General features: G+C 38.9%; 1 long non-coding RNA gene across 3 annotated transcripts in view; it reads left to right on the forward strand.

Annotated features, from left to right (window-relative positions):
• Positions 1-6,271: 6,271 nt before the first annotated feature.
• The window catches only part of LOC115427291 (uncharacterized), a 28,479-nt gene continuing 15,911 nt past the window's right edge, over positions 6,272-18,839 (forward strand). For all 3 annotated transcript variants that reach the window (XR_003936468.1, XR_003936469.1, XR_003936467.1), the window contains exons 1-3: positions 6,272-6,283; positions 6,510-6,517; positions 13,316-13,326. This is a non-coding gene — a long non-coding RNA (uncharacterized LOC115427291). The remainder of the gene's footprint in view (positions 6,284-6,509; positions 6,518-13,315; positions 13,327-18,839) is intronic.

The following is an 18,839-nucleotide window of genomic DNA, read 5'->3' on the forward strand; positions in this document are numbered from 1 at the left end:
TACAAGCAAATGCACGCACCAAAACCACACACTGCACATGCCAGCAGAAATGTGAACTATCCTGTTTGAGTGTTTTCTCAAAACATTCTACATTCCTTCTTTTTAGTATTTATTTTCTATTTCCTCTTCATCATGATCTCCTCTCCATCCACATGAGCTTATGTTTACTTATAGGTTGAACAGGAACAGAGTGCATTCAGGCCAGAATCATGTCATCAGTATTCATTACATTGGTGACAAGGAGAAAATTCCTTCTCAGCCCCCTTCTGTCATTCCCCCAGGCCTCAGGGAATCCACTGAAGGTTAATTTATTTAAATCCTCCATCCACTCATCTCTATTCCATTAAACTCTCCTAATAAATCTTTGGTTTGCCATGTAATCTGTTTTCTACTGTCAAAGGCCCAAGCCTCGGCTGCATTTCACACACAAGCTTGTGAAAGTGTGCTCAAAGATAACATGGCAGCAGATAAGGTCATGTTAGATGCCATGTTTAGTGTGTGAGTGTGTGTCTATGTGTGTGTGTGTGTGTGTGTGTCAAAGCACACAGACGTCTGCCCTTTGAATGTGGCCAAAAAGCCTGGTTTAATTAAACCAAGTGCAGCTCACTGCAGGGGGCAATTAAATCAAAGAGGTGAACTCTCTTAAAGCGCTGAACTACACTCAAGTCCTCCAGGTCCTGTAAAGTCTCAGCCCTTGGTCTGAGACACCATTTCCAATCTGCCCTCTGTCCTGTTTTTATCCTTCAGTAAAAAATACCGTCATACCTCTCTGGTCATGATGGCAACGATTAGTCTGAGATACAAGGGGACCTTGGCTATATGGACAAGTGCTGTATCATTATTACAGCATGTCATGTCAGCATTACACAGATGCTGTTATGATAATGACTGTTAAAAAGCTCAGCTGTTGGTTTAATAGAGGGTGAAGCCATTTGCAGTCTGTTGGAGAGGACGTCTCACTGATGTCAATGTGGTTTTGGTGTTCAAGAGGGGTTTTTAATGAGAGGCGCAGAGGAGCAGAGGAGTTATTGCTAGAAAACTGGAAATACTAAAGATAAAATACAGAGTGATTTAGAGATATGAAGGCAGGGCACTTAAAAAGCCTTTATCCCATTTGCCCTTCTGCTGTATTTTTTCATGAGCAGTTGGTGTATTTTTGGCCACATCATCACTAATAAGGACAGTTCTACTAAACAGATATCTTCCCTGTGTCTGAAAAAAAAATCTATGTCCATATGACCCTCATATTGCAAAATAGTTGATATATATTCACACACACACTCCCATCCATCCATCCATCCATATTCTGCTGTTATCCAGGTCCAGGTTATGGGGCAGCATTTAAGCAGAGGTGCCTTGACCTCCATCTCCCATCTTCCAACTCCCAACTCCTCCAGGAGACGCCATGTCACTCCCAAGTGACACAAGAGATAATCTCTCCTACAGGTACTGTTTCACCCTGGGGTTTCCTCCCAGCTGGACATGCCCAAAACCCCTCACCAGGGAGGAATCGTGACCAAATGTTGGAACCACCTGGCTCCACTCTACATGGAGGAGCACCAGCTCTACTCCCTCGCAGATGACTGAGTCCTGGTCTCTAAGGGAGACCCATACCACCATTCAGGGGAAAATAATTTCTGCCATCTGTATTCCAGATCTCATTTTTTCCGTCACTACCCACAGCTCGTGTGTGTAAGTGAAGGTGGCTTACCTACTGCTACACCACAACAGCCCAGTACAGCCTCAGCGGATGCACGACAGATCCACTTGTCTATCCCCAACCACATCCTTCCACTCATGCACAAGACCCCGATACACTTGTAATCCTCCACTTGGGACAACTCTTTCTTCAACTCAGTAGGAAATCCAACTTTTTATGACTAAGAACCATGGCCTCAGACTGGGAGGTGGCAATTCTCATCCAAGCTTCTTCATACTCAGTGAGTTGGAGCTACTCGATGAAGCCACGAGGACCACAATATCTTCAAAAAGCAAAGAAGTGGGCACCCTCCATCTTCTATGCGATTGTTCTGGACAAGAAATGAACAGTCAAAACCCACTGGAAGCACGCAATGATTGAAAATATTAAACAAAGTACATAGAAACAGGTTAGGTAAACTTCCATGGACCCTCCAACACCAAAAACATGTCCACTGTTTCCCATCCAGAACAAAAATCTGTTTCTCCTGCATCCGTGGTTTGACTATCAGCTTGATCCTCCTCTCCACTCCCTTTCCAAGGGAGGCTGAGAAATGTGTCCACCCATTTAGTCAGAACACATCCCCCACTCCGCCTTCTTAATAATGGGAACCACCACCTCATTCTGTCAATTCAAGCAGCACTGCCCCCGACCTCTACATCAGCCAGGACAGCCCACAACGTCTAAAGCATTAAAGAATTCAAGGCAGATGTCATCCATCCCTAGAGACACTCCACCAAGGAGACACTGGAACTGGTAATACTGTGGACCACATCAGCTGAGGACTGCTGATCAGGTCAGTTCATGAACTGAACCTCTCTAAAGCCAAACCCTACTCCGATAATGACACTTCCTCAGTCCTGGACAAATCAAATGTTTTCTTTTGCTACCATAATGAAACTTAACACTCAGAAAGCGACAACTAAAGTTCTGGATATTTAGTGATTTTTTTATTTGGGATGTACAGTGTTTCGTCTATAACCCCGAGCCATATGCCTTTAAACAGACTGAAACCTATTTAAAATGCTGGTCTCATTCACGCTCTAGTCTCTAATTCAGCATAAAACAGGGGTGTCACCGACTATGAAACTTAGCTTCAGAGATTGAATAAAGCTAAGCTAGCAAAAATACTACAATTACTGCGAATCTCTCATATTACCCACCATACATGTAACACTAGCTGTGAAGTATCTTTATATTCCCTCGTCCATCCATTGCTGTGCTGTGTCCACTGTTTCCTTTTCCATCTCTTCCATTTCAGCCACGTCAGCCACATGACATAAGGTATTTTTAAACACCCAGCATCAATATAAATGTGAAATATACTGCATTTGCATGAGTGGACATTACAGCATCTCCTATGTTACATATAAATACTTCAGTAATTCAGAGCACACAAGAAACAGATCATATTCATGCACACCGATCCTTCTATTTTCAGTTATTTTGGCTGCTTTCTCACAAAATAGTGGCTTTTCTCTTTGACATCTGCGTAAAACTTCACTGATATTTGCTAAATGTCAAAAAAACAGAAGTGCGTAATGTTGATTTTTCCATTAAATAACAAATGCGATGATTTGTTTATTTATTATCACGAGATGACATGAGAAGTCATTCCATAAACATGGCAACAAACATAAATATCAAGTGGATTTACAGATATATTCATTATTATTATTATTATTATTATTATTATTATTATATATAACATTTCTATCCCGAACTAAATTTAAAAATTATTCGGTTTCCTCATGTGTTCATGTTTCTTTTAAAACTCTTCTACTTCACTTGTTGTAACGTCCATCAACATGTTTTGTTTTTTTTGTTTTTTTTATTCGAGTGACTCTACTTGCAGAAAAATGTCTTTCCATTGCAGTTTTTTGTGTGATATACCAATTTTGCTACGCCCAATAAACCACCTCTTCCGAGCGCAACAACTTTTCATCGAAAAACAAGAGTTTTGGCGAAATTTTTGTGTTTCCATTAGGCAAATTTTTATGTGCAAGTTATATTTGTGCAATTTGAGGGTCAATGGAAAAGCGACTAATGTGGGCAAATATTGCTTTAGTACCATCTTACTGATCTTCCCTTAATTTTTGTTTCATTTTTACTTAATATGGATCAAGACCTCCATATGTATGCTCCCTCAGGGGTTTATTTTTCTTGGTTAAATGTGTTAGAGAAAGGCTGTCTGGGCCAAAGCTGAACACGTGACTAGAAATTTTGACTCCGGCCACAATGCGAAAATCACCGACAGCCCATTCCTCAGAGTCTGATCCTGCAGCAGCCCACCGGCAGCACATTCCCTGGTGTTTGAGTTTGTCTTCATCAAAATACCAATCCCCCCTTCAGCATTTCTCCTGCTATAGATCTATATAGCATTTCCCTTCAATTTCCTATCAATCAAGCTGGAAGCACAATGAGCTTAAGTTCTTTTTTTTTTCTATAGGGCTGCCATGATTGCCTATGATGCAATCTGAATCAGAATGAATTATAAACCTTGAGCAATGACACAAGGGAAAGCTTTAGCGCCAAAAGCTTTCTTTCAAAAGAAGAGCCTTTCTCCTTTAAAGCTATTCCAGTATGCTGTCGGTGAATAAGCCTTGGGAGAACGATAGCCAGATGGCTGCTTGTCATTCTTCATGAGTCGAAGCTTTCAATTCCGTAAACCTAACAGACGTGGCACCATGTGACATTTCAGATTTAAGTATGCTTTTTCATTCATCAACACCTGACAATTATTAACCATTTTACTGTCATTAGAACACAGTATTTCATATATGGTGATAGAAAGCTTCTAGCATTTATATCAGCCACTATTTCCTCATTGTCAACACTGGCCTTCAACTTGATATTTGTTTTGTTTTTTGTATTAGTTTGCATCTTAAACTGTTTTTTCCATCCCTCCTTTGTCTCCTGAGTCTGTTTATAATATCAGATCTGCTCTAGTGTTCCAGCTACAATGACCTTTTTTTTCTCAGCTCTTAACAGTGAGACTGTCACTACTGATGAATAAATTTACTTCACTTGGTAGTTCAGTGTTGTACCGAGCTCAGATTTTTCTCCTACCGGTAAATTCAAAGTTGATATATTTTTTTAAAATATAAAACTAGTGTATTTTCCAACTAAGAGGCTTTGATAATGAAACAGTTTGTCTAATGTCAGGATGGACCTAGGTTTCTGTACATGAATTACACAGTAATGTGTTAACAGTAACCTTTAGGTCACAGAAGTGACTATGCAGCTGAACCAGCGGTTAGTGCAGCTCAGTCTGTTTGTCTCGTGACACAAATAACTGCTTCATCGTTTATTATTCAGATGCCTCGACTTTTCAAGAATACATGCTCGAGCAAAGAAGTGAGTCATTTGAGTCATTTCATGACAGCATGAACAGAAGGCAAATGACTGTTAAAGTAACAAAGAGAAATAAACCAAGTGGCATGTTGTACTGTGAATCAGAACTGCTGCAGGACAAACAGATGGCTTCAGAGTCTTGAAGAGTAGTCGTCCACTATGGTGATCATCTCTGAATATACATAATGTACAACAGAGGGAGCTTAATTCCAATGTTACACTAACTATTTAGCTATATTGAACATAAAACATACACATTCTGTTTGTGTAGTGGATGTGCAGAGGCTGTACTTTATTTCCTGATACATCCACAGTACATGTAGAACAGACTGATCTCATGAAATTGCGTTGTATGTCATGCCAGTTCTTATGGCATTTGGTGTGCTATACATATGCATTTTCATCCTTTTGCTTGTTATTCAGTGCCATTTGATCACATGTCAATGTATGCCAAGATCTCCGGTTTACATATCCATAACCACTAACCCTAACCACTTATCTGACAAGGCCTGAACATACAGGGGTTGGACAAAATAATGGAAACACCTTCACCTCAAGATGATAATGCCCCAATCCATACAGCTAGAATTGTTAAAGAATGGCATGAGGAACATTCTAATGAAGTTGAGCATCTCATATGGCCGGCACAGTCCCCAGACCTCAACATTATTGAGCATTTAAGGTCAGTTTTAGAGATTCAAGTAAGACGTCGATTTCCACCGCCATCGTCTCTAAAAGAGTTGGAGGGTATTCTAACTGAAGAATGGCTTAAAATTCCTTTGGAAACAATTCACAAGTTGTATGAATCAATACCTCGGAGAATTGAGGCTGTAACTGCCGCAAAAGGCGGACCTACACCATATTAAATTATATTTTGTTGATTTTTTAAGGTGTTTCCATTATTTTGTCCAACCCCTGTACATGCAGAAAGCTTATAATGCATACAGATAACATGCTAATAAAAAGTGGCATGTTATCTGTACGCAATTCATGATATCACGTTGTGTAGAACATACATTACAGACAAAACAAGACAGTTTTTACAGGATTGTGTAATGTCTTCACCTTTTGGAACCTGCAAAGTGTTATAAAACCTACATATATGTAGTGTGGTAAAGTTAATATTTACAGTCTATAAACACTTAATTTTATGTAATAACTCATTCAGCAACCCTAAGCTAATACCAGTAAAAGAAATGTTGGCAGGGTGTGATCCAAAATGACAGAGGAGTTCATGTTCCCTTTTTCTATTCCTTTTTATCATTTCTGTCATTCGTCTGCTGTTTCAATGTTTCAGACAACAGGAAAACAATAACTGGACTGAACTCTCAAAACCAAACGGCCAGTTAGCAAGTCATTTCCTGTGTATTGGTAGTTTGATTGAACCAACTTCTGTGTCAATAATATAAATCAAACACTGGCCACAGCAGCATTTACGTGCTGCCCTCACACCTAGTGAAGCCAGTTTTAATGATTATAGCGGAGGTGTAATGTTGCAACAGCTGCTCCACAAACAGTCTGAATCTATCACTGATCAGTGGAGCAGGGACGAGGCTGGTTTTTTTGTTTGTGCACTTCTGTTCTTCCTGAGAGTGGTGAGGGAAAACTAGGGTAGCTCCATCCTACAGTAACAAAATTTGTCTCAAGTTGTCTCTGTAGCTGAGTAAAGTGTCTTCCTGTGTCAATGAATGTGTCATAGTGTGAAAATAATTGCACCTCAGAGGCAGCAGTAGGCAGATTTGGTTACCTTCAAGCGGAACTACAGTAGTTACTTGCTACCTGTCCTTAGCTTTATATCTCAGATATTACACTGATGTCATATTCTTGTCAACCTTTCGGCCAGAAAATAATGTAGTTTTCCAAAATGACAAACTATTCAATAGGATACTGCATCGGTAAGTGTAAAAATCTAACATGGGCACAAATAATCTTCAATTTCCTTTTTGGCTTCTAGAAGACGAATATTTACTTTTCAGTATTTTGTACACGTGGACATGCAAAACACATCGAAATTGAACCTCTGCTTTTAACATCACTAGCTGAACATGCAGGAATACATCACACACTGCAGAGTAGGAGCAGTGGGATGTCATGTCAGGAGTAAATGAGAAAAGTTAAGTGCCTTGTTCAAGGGCACATCAGCAAAGAATTCCTCTGTCAGTCAGGGGGATTGAACCTTTCATTTGCAAGCTGCCTCTCCAACCCTCTAGGCCATGCATCAGAAAATATATACAGATATACAGCTCTTTAAAAAAATAAGAGACCACTGCAAAATTATCACTTTGTCTGATTTTACCATTTTTATGTGTTTCAGTAAAATGAACATTTTTGTTTTATTCTCTAAACTACTGACAACATTTCTCCCAAATTCCAAATAAAAATATTGTTATTTAGAGCATGCACTTGCACACACACAACACATTGTCAAAATAACAAAAAGATGCAGGTGTTTTCAGACCTCAAATAATGCAAAGAAAACCAGTTGTAACTTGGGAAAAGTTCAGACATCAATATTTGGTGGAATAACCCTGATTTTCAATGACAGCTGTCACGTGTCTTGGCTCTCCTCCATTGCTGTTGGATGACTTTATGCAGCTCCTGCCATAGAAATTCAAGAAACTCAGCAATGTTCCATGGCTTGTGACCATCCATCTTCCTCTTGAGTATATTCCATAAGTTTTCAAAGTGGGTTCAGGTCTGGAGATTGGGCCGGCCATGATAGGGTCTTCATCTGGTGGTTCATCATCCACACCTTTATTGATCTAGCTGAGGCCAGGAGTATTGTCCTGATAGACAAACCAGTCCTCAGAGTTTGGGAACATTGTCAGAGCAGAAGTCCAGTGGTTTTCAATAGTTATTATTGGATTCCAAATACTTTTGTGGTACTAGTAGTACTGTTTTTGCCTATTGTAAGAAGATAGTGATGACCACAGTAGTGTTTTTTATACTTCTTAAATAAGACATGGATCAGGTGTTTGTTAAGTAGAATAAGGTGTGCTTGTGTTGGAATTCAACATGCAGACATGCTGATTTCAGAGGAAATTGCAGTGGTCTCTTAATTTTTTTCCAGAGCTGTATATATCACAGCAACATGAATAGCAGTATGAAAAAGTTAAAGATTGATTTATGAATAAAAACACAGATCAACATCAAATCTACATCATGTTCAAACTACCTAATGCATGATTGAGTAGATGAATAAATACAATAAAATACAGGTTTATAAATAAAGTTTGAAGATCAGCAACAGGCTTCAGATGTTGCTCCACTGAAGACCTTAAGAAACACTGATGATATGGATTCTCTGCATTTTATGGCATCAGCACCTTCTTTCTTCTACTGAGATACAGTATGTGCTGGTTCACACTTTGTTGTAAAAATGCATGGGATAAATGTGGTAAGTAAAAATATGTTAGCTAGGTATCCTACTCTTTGTATATTGGTATATCTATGAAACTGGGTACATTTTGGTACCTGGCACTTTGTCAGCTTTTTAGACCCAATAATAAAAGAGAAATTTAGACATATTTCCCCCCAGGATGTACCTAATGATGAATTTTTAATCAATAATGGGGCCAAAAATAGGACCAAAATGGGGACAGGAAAAGCTACCTAGGTGTCAGTGCATTTTATCTTGAAAACATGACTTGAAATGGTCTTATATACCGCTATAAATAAAGACACTGTGTTAAATTTGTTGATCCTAGTAGTTTTTCATGAATCGGCAGTCTCATTCCAGGTTTCATGTGTAACGCATCGTGTCCACTTGCGTTACATGCAGAACCTGCCCATTTAAACGCATATAAATTGCAAATGATTTTGCAACAGCGGTCATTTTTGGAAAACCCTCTGCCTTGCATAGTTAGTTCAATTCCCAAAACGTACCTGTGAGAGAATAAACCGATATTTTTTTTTAAAAAGTGCATAATTTTCGTGTCCTTTTGACCGTGCTAAATGCAGATTTTTATATTACATATAATGTAAAATAATATAAAAATGTGTTTTATCTGAAAAATAGTTTCTCTTTTATCTCAGTAAGTATTTATTTTTAAAATAGACTCGAAGTACTTCCAAACTTGCTTCATAACATTTAGTCTACATCTGGTTTGAATTTTTAGCCCCTCTGTCCTGTTTTTAGGGACCAGTTTCATAGAAGTACCCATTTGCAAACGAGGATAAAGACTGATTAGAAGAGGGCAAGAATTTAACAGGCTACAGTGTGGAAATGTTTTAAAAATTTCCCCACTTGCTTCTTAATTACATAGAAGATGACAAGAAAAGAATCAGCCTTTCAAGACAGGAAATGACCAGGTCACAGAGATCACTAATGCAACAAAGCACGGCAGTAATCAGCCTCCTCGCAGGTAACAATTTAATGTCTGTGGAAAATTAACACAAACGCTAATATTTTGCACCTTCGAAATAACCAAACGTGATGCTACTCTCACATGCTTTGACTGAACTGACTGACATGATAATAGCTGTCATCACCGATAGTCTGACATTTCCTGGCTGTGATTTGATTCAGTGAACACAACAGGGCACTTCAAACACGTCCAAGATCAACAATTTTGTTGTTTCACCCATGTGGTATTCATCGTAATTCCTCAGCCCATGTAATTCATAAAATTGTAGACTAAGAACACAAATCTTGTATTAACATCTATTCTGTGATGGTGAAAGGTATTAAGTTTGGACAGCTTATATGCTCTGTGTTTGGAATCATGTCAATCACCTCAGTCCCAGTGATTTAGCAGAAAGATAAGCAAGGACAATTTGTTAGAAGGGACTGACCCCACCGACATCCGAACATGTTCAGCCTCCAAACGCCTTCAAAGCCCTCCCGTAACCCACCTGTCCCACAGCAGCTGGAAAACAGCTTGGGTTATTTCCGTGTGTTGAACCGCAGAGGACCTTTCACACCGTCTATATTACAAGCTCATGTCACATATTTGTTTTGACCTGTGGCTACTGTGAAGGGTCACGGCAGAGTCACAACCCACTGTAAACATAAACATGCAGTGACACTAATTTATTTTTTTTAAATGGGCCTAAAACTAGGAGCAGAAGGTGCTGACATTCAATTCACCTACAACAGCAGCTACGTAAGAATAAAGGTTTACGTCCGTTCCACTTGAATCTGGGTGCTTCTATGAAACTGGGTGCTTCTATGAAACTGGGTTCATTTTGGTACTTGGCACTTTACCAACTTTTTAGACCCAATAATAAGAGAAATGTAGACATATTTCACCCCAGGATGTACCTAATGATGACCTCAGATAAATGCAAAAAAAATTATACCCTTGCTCTGAGCCATCCCAAAATTAATGAATTTTTAATAAAATATTGGGGCCAAAAGTAGGACCAAAACTGGTACAGGAAAAGCTACCTAGGTGTCAGTGCATTTGATCTGGAAAACATGGCTCTAAATGGTCTTACATACCGCTATAAATAGAGACACTGTGTTAAATTTGATGATCCTAGTGGTTTTTCTAATCCAGACATGCAGGTTTTTCATGAATCTCAGTCTCATTCCACGGTTCTATGTAACCCATCGTGTCCACTCATGTGTTACATGCAGAACCTGCTCAGTTAAACACAAATAAATAAAGTGATTTTGCATCAGCGGTCATTTTTGTGAAACCCTCTGCCTTGCATAATTACTTCAATTCCTAAAATGTACCTGTGAGAGAATAAAAAGATCTTCGAAAAAAAAAGTAGCACATACTTTTCGTGTCCTTTTTACCGTGTTACTGTAATGGTGCTAGTACAAACACAGAATCCAAATGCAGAACTCAAACGTCAAAAATATAATTCAAAAGGTTTATTTATCACACACAGGTGAAAAATAATCAACAGTGACAGAATCTTGAGGATAATTGTTGTTGATATCCTTCTCTGATTCGTTCTCTGGATCGGGGGCGACAGCCCGTCTCCCCGTATGGTGTTTGGGGTGTTTCTCCCGACTAGGGAGAAGCAAAGGGAGGTCAGGGACGGAAACAGGTCATACACAGGTAGGCAAATTCTCGGGCGACAGGACATAAGGACAAGACAAAACTCATGTACCGGTAGTCAGGGCGAGAAGGTCAAAACCAGGAATCAGGAGGCAGACAAAACCAGACCGGGAACAGGCAGAAGACGAAAAACCGAGGGATCCAAAAACAGGTCAAAAAACAGGCAGGCAAACGAACAAACGAGGTCAAGAACGCTGGTCTGAACTGCTAGAGTTACAAACTGGCGATTGACATAAGGGAGAGACAGGGTTTAAATACACAAAAGGGAGGGAAGACAACTAGACACAGGTGGAGCAAATCAGGGCGGAGACAGGTAATCAGGACAGAGGTCAGGATGAACGGGGAACAGGAAGTAAAGACGACAGACAAGACACATGAGGGAATACTTAACAAAATAAAACAGGAAGTGACAAACAAAACACAAAGACAGACAAAACCAGACTAGCGTCTGGCAGCAGGTATGACAGTTACATGCAGATTTTTGTAGTAAAATAATATAAAAATAATATAAAAATGTGATTTATCTGAAAAATAGTTTCTCTTTTATCTCGGTAAATATTTATTTTTAAAATAGACCCAAAGTGCCTCCAAATTTGCTTCATAACATTAGTCTACATCTGGTTTGAATTTTTAGCCCGTGTGTCCTGTTTTTAGGGACCAGTTTCATAGAAGCACCCATCTAAAACTAGCGATTTGTTTCATTCAATTATGAAGGACTGTATTGAATGACTGTTACAAGGATGAATTAAGCAGAATTTTATGAAAGTGAAAAACAAATTAAGGTTGAATTGAGAGAAATTAGCATTCCTTAAATCCTATAGCACATTTGAACTGGACAATTGAAAATAATAATCAGTGACAATGCATTTTTTTAGGCCAAATGTCAATGCAATTTTTTTTCCTCCTAATATAACGCATCATTCAGACAAATATGTAAGTAAATTCCCCACTCTATCTTGAAAATGACTCTTCTTCAACCTAAGAATCTGAGCTGCATAGTTTTAATTATTCTCTGGATTACTTGAGGCCTCATTCTCATCTTATCCAAACTATAATAATAGAAGAGTGTTGATATAAAAGGAGAGCTTAAGCAGCTTAACCTCTTTTCACTCAAAAAAGATCACCCAGGGACATGTGAATCACACAAGATGATTATTTGGGAAAGAACTGAAATAACTGTATGGATATGTTAGTAGACGAAAGAAAAGACAGCATCATTCCATCATTCTTTCCTGAAAGAAATGATGAAGGGATAAAATTTAAAAAAAAATTATCATCTATTTGTGGAACAGATTTTTAAAGAATGTTTTCTTTGGATTACTGGATGAACTACCAACACACAATCCACCAGACTCAGACTCAGAGCCATAACCACATGAAGTAAACAATAACAGTCATTATTATTATTATTATTATTATTATTATTATTATTATTATTATTATTATTATTATTATTATTATTAACGCACTAATACATTTTATTGTGCCACATATATGTTGCATTTTATACTTTTACTTTTCCTGTGCTCTGTAAGTTCAAAATGCATCACATAAGTATGTATTAATCTTTTTATTTCGTGTACTTATACAATGATAATACAGACTTTCTGATTTTCAGATTTTTTCAGACGTCCTCTACTAGAATACAGAATATTTCTGTCTCACAGTGGCAGGATTGGTATTCTCCTTCCTTCTGCTATCTGCTGTTTTGAAAGTCCTTCTTGTTATGTGAAAGAACAACAATCTCCAAGCTGTAACTACAAGCTGAAAATACCAAGTTTTGACAAAGACACATGTCTTTTTCTGTGGCATTTCTTTTTCGTGTCAAGCGCGAATCGTTTACAGCTGTCTTTCCCAAACTTGGAAAAGGACCCAAAATGGGTCAACGATCTGTTTTTATTGGGATCCTAAATGCAAACCAACACAATGGTATATCAGTCCATTTTCTTAATTTGTAGTAGAGGATGAGTGTTGTTTTTTGCTACACTGATGCTCAGATGCTGTGTGCAGGGATATGTATATACTGTGAAGCAGGACTTTAGGTTAGGAGATCAATTTGTAGCTGAGGAAATGAAAATAGAGGAAAAGTGTTTGCTTTGCCATGGATGGATGGATGGATGGATGGATACTAAATGTGTGTTAAGTGGGAAGGTACATGGTGAAGAAATCTTAAAACTGAATAAACAGGACAGATTATTCTGTTTTTTAGATGCTTTTTGAGGGTGAAAACACTTTGAAAAGTAAATAGTTCTGGTTTGTGTACATTCATATTTCATTTTGTAGGTGACTAGTGTATTGCTAACATTACATGTCAGTTTTATCAGTTTCTAATGCTCAATTCTAATGTGAACTAAGCAATAAATGTCAGTAGGAAATGTAGATTTTAAGGCAATTCGTGATGTACCCCTGGTTTAAATAACTAGCCAAACAACACATTATTTTTAGTCCTATTTCAGAGAGCCAGATGCCAGATCACTTTCAAACACTGGTCCAGACCTAACAAAGAGCTGGGATAGCCAATAGGGAGCAGATTTTCTGAATTAAAATATCAAGTAGTTGCAGTCTCATCCCTTCGAGCAAAGCTCTGAATGTCTCTGGAAGAGTTACTGTATGATATTCAATGCAAATTAACGGAGCAGCGATTCATAGAACGCCTCCATTGGTGCCCTCTGGGCCATTTTATGACCGTTATAAACCAAAGCCTGCATTCACCTTAGCACTGCACGCCTTATGGGACAGAACCAGAAGTAGTCTACGAATACAGCACAGAGAGCAAAACTCAAGGCAGTGAAATGCAGGAACAGAACAAGAACATTGTGAATTAACTCATCTGTCTATGCATGACAACTCCACAGTAGCTCTTCGCTCTTCACATGATACCAACAGCCTCTGTGATATAGTGTATAACTGCTCTTATCCGCTGACAGGGCTGTTCAGATGAAAAGTGTTACACGTTTTTCCTGCTGGTTGCTTTGGTTCAGTGCTACTATTCCACTACAATAATCAGACGTGGGCAGTACAACAGATGTGGTAACAGTAGAGGACAAAACTGTTTAAATGAAATGAAAATGCCCGGAGCTAAATAAGTCATGGCATGTGCTAATGAACCAACTTTTTACACCAGCTTGGCTTTTCATTCCTATGTATTTAACTAGCGCATTGACCCGTGGTTCCCTACGGGTCATATTAATATAGATATCTAGGGACTGAAGTTAGTAAATGTGTTGCTCCTGTTTTTAACTTCATTTCCCGTACTGCGCTTCCGGTCAACATTTCCCATCATGCAGCACAGTACTGTGCTTCCGGCCAACCGTCATGGACTGAAGGTAGTAAATGCGTCATTCCTGTTTATAACTTCACTCTCCGTCATGCAGCGTGGCACTGCACTTCCGATCAACCGAGCAATGTGATTGTAAGGCTGTTGTATTCCAAAAGGACAAATATCTCCCAATATATTGATCCCATCAACTTGCCAAGATATTTAATGTGGAGATGGGACTATTTCTCAACTGGTACGAAATTGGCCAGTTAAAAATGTCTAAATTTCTCAGAGCCGTGCAGAACACTGAAAAGAACTTCTATCTGAAGTTCCTTCCATAGTGACAGTAATAATCTGGATATTGTTAGTGAATAAAGGAACAAGTCTGACATGACTATGTTTTGTATAATCTTGCAATGTATTTGCCTAATACTGGAGAGGAAAAATAGCGTCTTGTTGTTTCAGCTCCTTAGAGGCAGTCATAGTACATTGACCTGGTTTTCTCTGAAACTGTTCATTTGAGTAACCACAGAGAAAAAAAAAAAACGCTTTGGGCCCTTCAGGCTGTCATGAGCAAAGAACAGAAGAGCAGCAGTGGGCATTAAACCCCTGCATCTTTTTATTTTGCGATGACACTGCGGCAAAAAAGATAGATAATTAACAGTGACAAAAAGCCATCTAAATAAGGGAAACGGCACAGAGGCATGTCAGGTACGAGCTCACGAACTCTTCATTGCTCTAACCATGCTGCTCATTTTATGAGCCAGTCGAATCAAACAAATGCCAGAGGTGGCACTCAGTCCTGTGAACAGTGTCAACATAACACATTTAATGTGGGTGAAAAAGAGGCAAATGTCTCAGTCAATTAAAGAGTGGACAGATGAGAGGTTGCTGCTAGGCACAGGGCTACGACAAATCAACATAAAAGCAAAGAAAAGTGCTTTCAGTCTATATTTGTGCCAGGCCGATGAAAATCTGAACGCCACCAGACTTGGCACAAGAGGTGGGGCGATGTGACAGGATCTACTGCAAATAATCTCATGAATCCAGCTGCCTGGCAGGGTCACATGACTTGGGCGGCAAAAAGAGCAATGCCCATTTCCCTTCTATTCACTTTTCCAAAGCGTCATTAAATGCGATAATCTCTGCTATCTTTACATTTAATATTTTGGTTTGGACTGAGAGGAGAAAGCTGCAAAGGGAAGGTGACTGTTTTTCTGTTGTTTTTTTTTTTTTTCCCCAAATCTAGCACTTTTATTTAACAGAGTATTCCTGAATCAATTTTCTGGTGGTAACAGGGAGGTTTAGTTGAAGGTTGTTCTTATAGGCAGAACCCCAGCACCACATGACTCTATACCGTACACCTGAACTGTTTGGCCCCCACCTATATTTAGTTATAGCTATACAGTAACAACAGGAATTCACACCTGGGATTTGCCCAGAGTAATTACATTCTGCTGTTGTTGCCCCCAGAGCAGCTCTACTCTGCAGAGAAACAAAGGCGCAATAACCTTCCTCGAGGCAATCCCAGTATTGACCAAAGTGGCAAGACAGAATGATTCTCTGCAACTTTAATATATTTATACAGTTGGTTAAATATTGTACAGATAGGCCTGTCATAATTAAAATGGACAGAAAAATCCTCTTAAATCATCAATCTGAATCATTTGTATTATAATTGACTGTCAGCTACAATTTCATTCTTATGACTGCCCTGTTATGTCCAGACAACACCCATTGATTTATCAAACTCTGACTCTGGTGTAATGCACTTGTAATTGGCTTAGACGTAACCAGACTTGACATACAAGAAAAGAAGCTTGTAACACATTGACACCTTTTCCTCTTTCTCATGCGTTTTATGGCTACAAAGGTCTATGTACGCATTCTCCTGTTTTGCAGATTTCTGACGGCTAATGTAAACCACCGAACAGCTCATCTCTTCAAAGGCTTTTGTCAGTTAGTTGTTCTGCAGGGGAATGGGAACTGCAAGTTTCCCCACTGGAGAAAGTCTGCCCTGGGCACAGCTCTCATCTCTACATCGGTCTGTTTACCTGCAGGCTACACATCCGACTAGAAGAGTTGACGAAACAAACGTGTCACTTGCCAACAAATATGTCCTTGATGAATAGCTCTATCAAAATGACCGAAAAACCTCATATATGAGAATCTGTCTCCTGGAAAACTACAGCCATCCCTGTGTTGTGTTGTGGTAGCAATGTTGAGTAATCACTAGTCGCTTTTCCACTGGACATCTGCGCAAAACTTGAACGATATTTACTAAATGTTGAAAAAACAGAAGTGCGTAATGTCGGTTTTTCCATTAAATCACAAATGCGATGATTTGTTTATTTACTATCGCAAGATGACATGAGAAGTCATTCCATAAACATGGCGACGGATGTAAATACAGTGTTGACTTACAGATATATTCATTATTATTATATATTACCCCTCTATCTCGTACTAAATTAAAAAATGATTGGGTTTCCTGGTGTGTCCACACCTACCACGACATGCTTCTTCTTCTTCTTCTTTGCTTGTTGTAACGTACGTCAACACCCGTTTTTTTAATTCACCTGACTCTAGTTGCGAAAAAAAGGTCTTTCCATTGCAGTTTTGCCTGATACACCATTTGCGCTATGCTCGAAAAACCACCTCTCGCCAGTGCAAAACCTTTTAATCAATAAATGAGACTTTTGGCAAAATTGTTTTTCCATTACGTAAATTTTTATGCTTAAGTTATATTTGTACAATTTGAGGGTCAATGGAAAAGCGACTTCTGTGTCTAGTAAAACTAACTGAAATAGAGACTTGTTCTCTTAAGCACTGAATGGTTTAGGCCCAAAATACATCAGAGACCTTCTAGTCCAGTGTGAACCATCCAGACCCCTCAGGTCATCTGGTACAGGTCTGCTCTGTGTTCCCAAAGTCAGAACTAAACAAGGAGAATCAACGTTCAGTTTCTATGCTCCGTATATCTGGAACAAACTACCAGAAAATATCAGGTCTGCTGAGAGTCTGAGTTCTTTTAAGTCAAGGTTAAAGACTCACCTGTTCACTGCTGCCTTTGACTAAAAGGCTTTTGACTTTTTAAATTTTATATTCTCTTTGAAACTCTGCACTGCAACTCTTACTTTAATATGTGTGTTTTTATTTTTATTTTATTTTATTTTAGTTTTTTTGATTTTATGTGTTGTTTTCTTACTTGCTGTTTTTAATCACCTTTACATGTTTCTTTATAATGTTTTAAATGTGTTTCTTTTTGTTTCTTTTATTTCAATGTCTTGTGTGAAGCACCTTGAATTGCCTTGTTGCTGAAATGTACTATACAAATAAACTTGCCTTGCCTTGCCTGGCCTTGCCTTATTACTCTTTGACTTTTGTTCGACAAAGATATTTCCTTCATGCTCTTAACAACAGAGCAGGATCTCCCACATCCAGCTTTGTGATTTCCCTGTGACAATGCAGTGACTATAGCTTGCCTCTTGCAGACATCCTCATTAAAAGAGCACAGCATAAGGTGTAAGCTGGGAAAACAAGCTAAATCCATTCCATTAATAGCCGTGGCATTCCCTGCTACACCACCATTAATTATCTAGTCTTAAAGAGAGATTAGATGAGAGAAAACAATAAGCCATGAGGCCGAAAGTACTGCTCGAAGGTCCACTGACTGTTTAATTGGTTAGGCATTCCTTGTGATGTTTACAACATGGCTCAACCTCTTAGGCCATGTATTTGTATGCTATTACTGTTATGGAATATATAGGATCTACCAGTAGAGTGAAACTGGTCTTTTTTTATTGCATTAAAGGATGCAGGGGCATTAGTTGCCCCCCCCGCTTATCGTGGGTGTTATGTTCCAGACCCTCCACAAAAAGTGGATTTCCACAAAGTAGGGTTTGTAGGTTTAAGCCTTAAAATAAACTTTGCGATCTACACAGTACCAACGCAGTCACACAACCGAGGGAGTTTGATGCTGTCAGGCTGAGATGAGGTTAACGCGAGGTATACGTGCAGCCAATCACTGCCCACGAGAATGGGTATCACGCTTCTTCAGCATCTGGGTATTTCAGAAGCATCTGAGTATTTCAGCGTCCTAAAAGGTTGTAAAAAAAAAAAAAAAAAAAAAAAAACATCTGAGGTGGCCGCAAAACCTGTGAAGTAGCTGATATTTATGTAATTAGTTAGGTTCCAATGAAAAAAACGCAATGGAGTGAGTCTATGAAAGGTGAACTGCAAAGTAGCGGGGGGGACAATACTGTACAGTCATAACATTCTAACCACTGACTGGAGAAGTAATGATAATATAAGTGAACACAACTGATCATCTGTGGGAGGTGTTGGACAAATAAATCTGATCCATGGAGGTCCACCTCTCTACTTCCAGGACGTCACAGATCTATTGCTAACATCTTGGTCCAGATACCACAGCACACCTTCAGAGGTCTGGTGGAGTCTAGGCCTCAAGTCAGAACTGTTTTTGTGGAAAAAAGGGAACCTACACTATATT

The sequence above is a fragment of the Sphaeramia orbicularis genome, chromosome 10, assembly GCF_902148855.1.
Source record: "Sphaeramia orbicularis chromosome 10, fSphaOr1.1, whole genome shotgun sequence".
In the NCBI taxonomy this organism is placed as follows: domain Eukaryota; kingdom Metazoa; phylum Chordata; class Actinopteri; order Kurtiformes; family Apogonidae; genus Sphaeramia; species Sphaeramia orbicularis.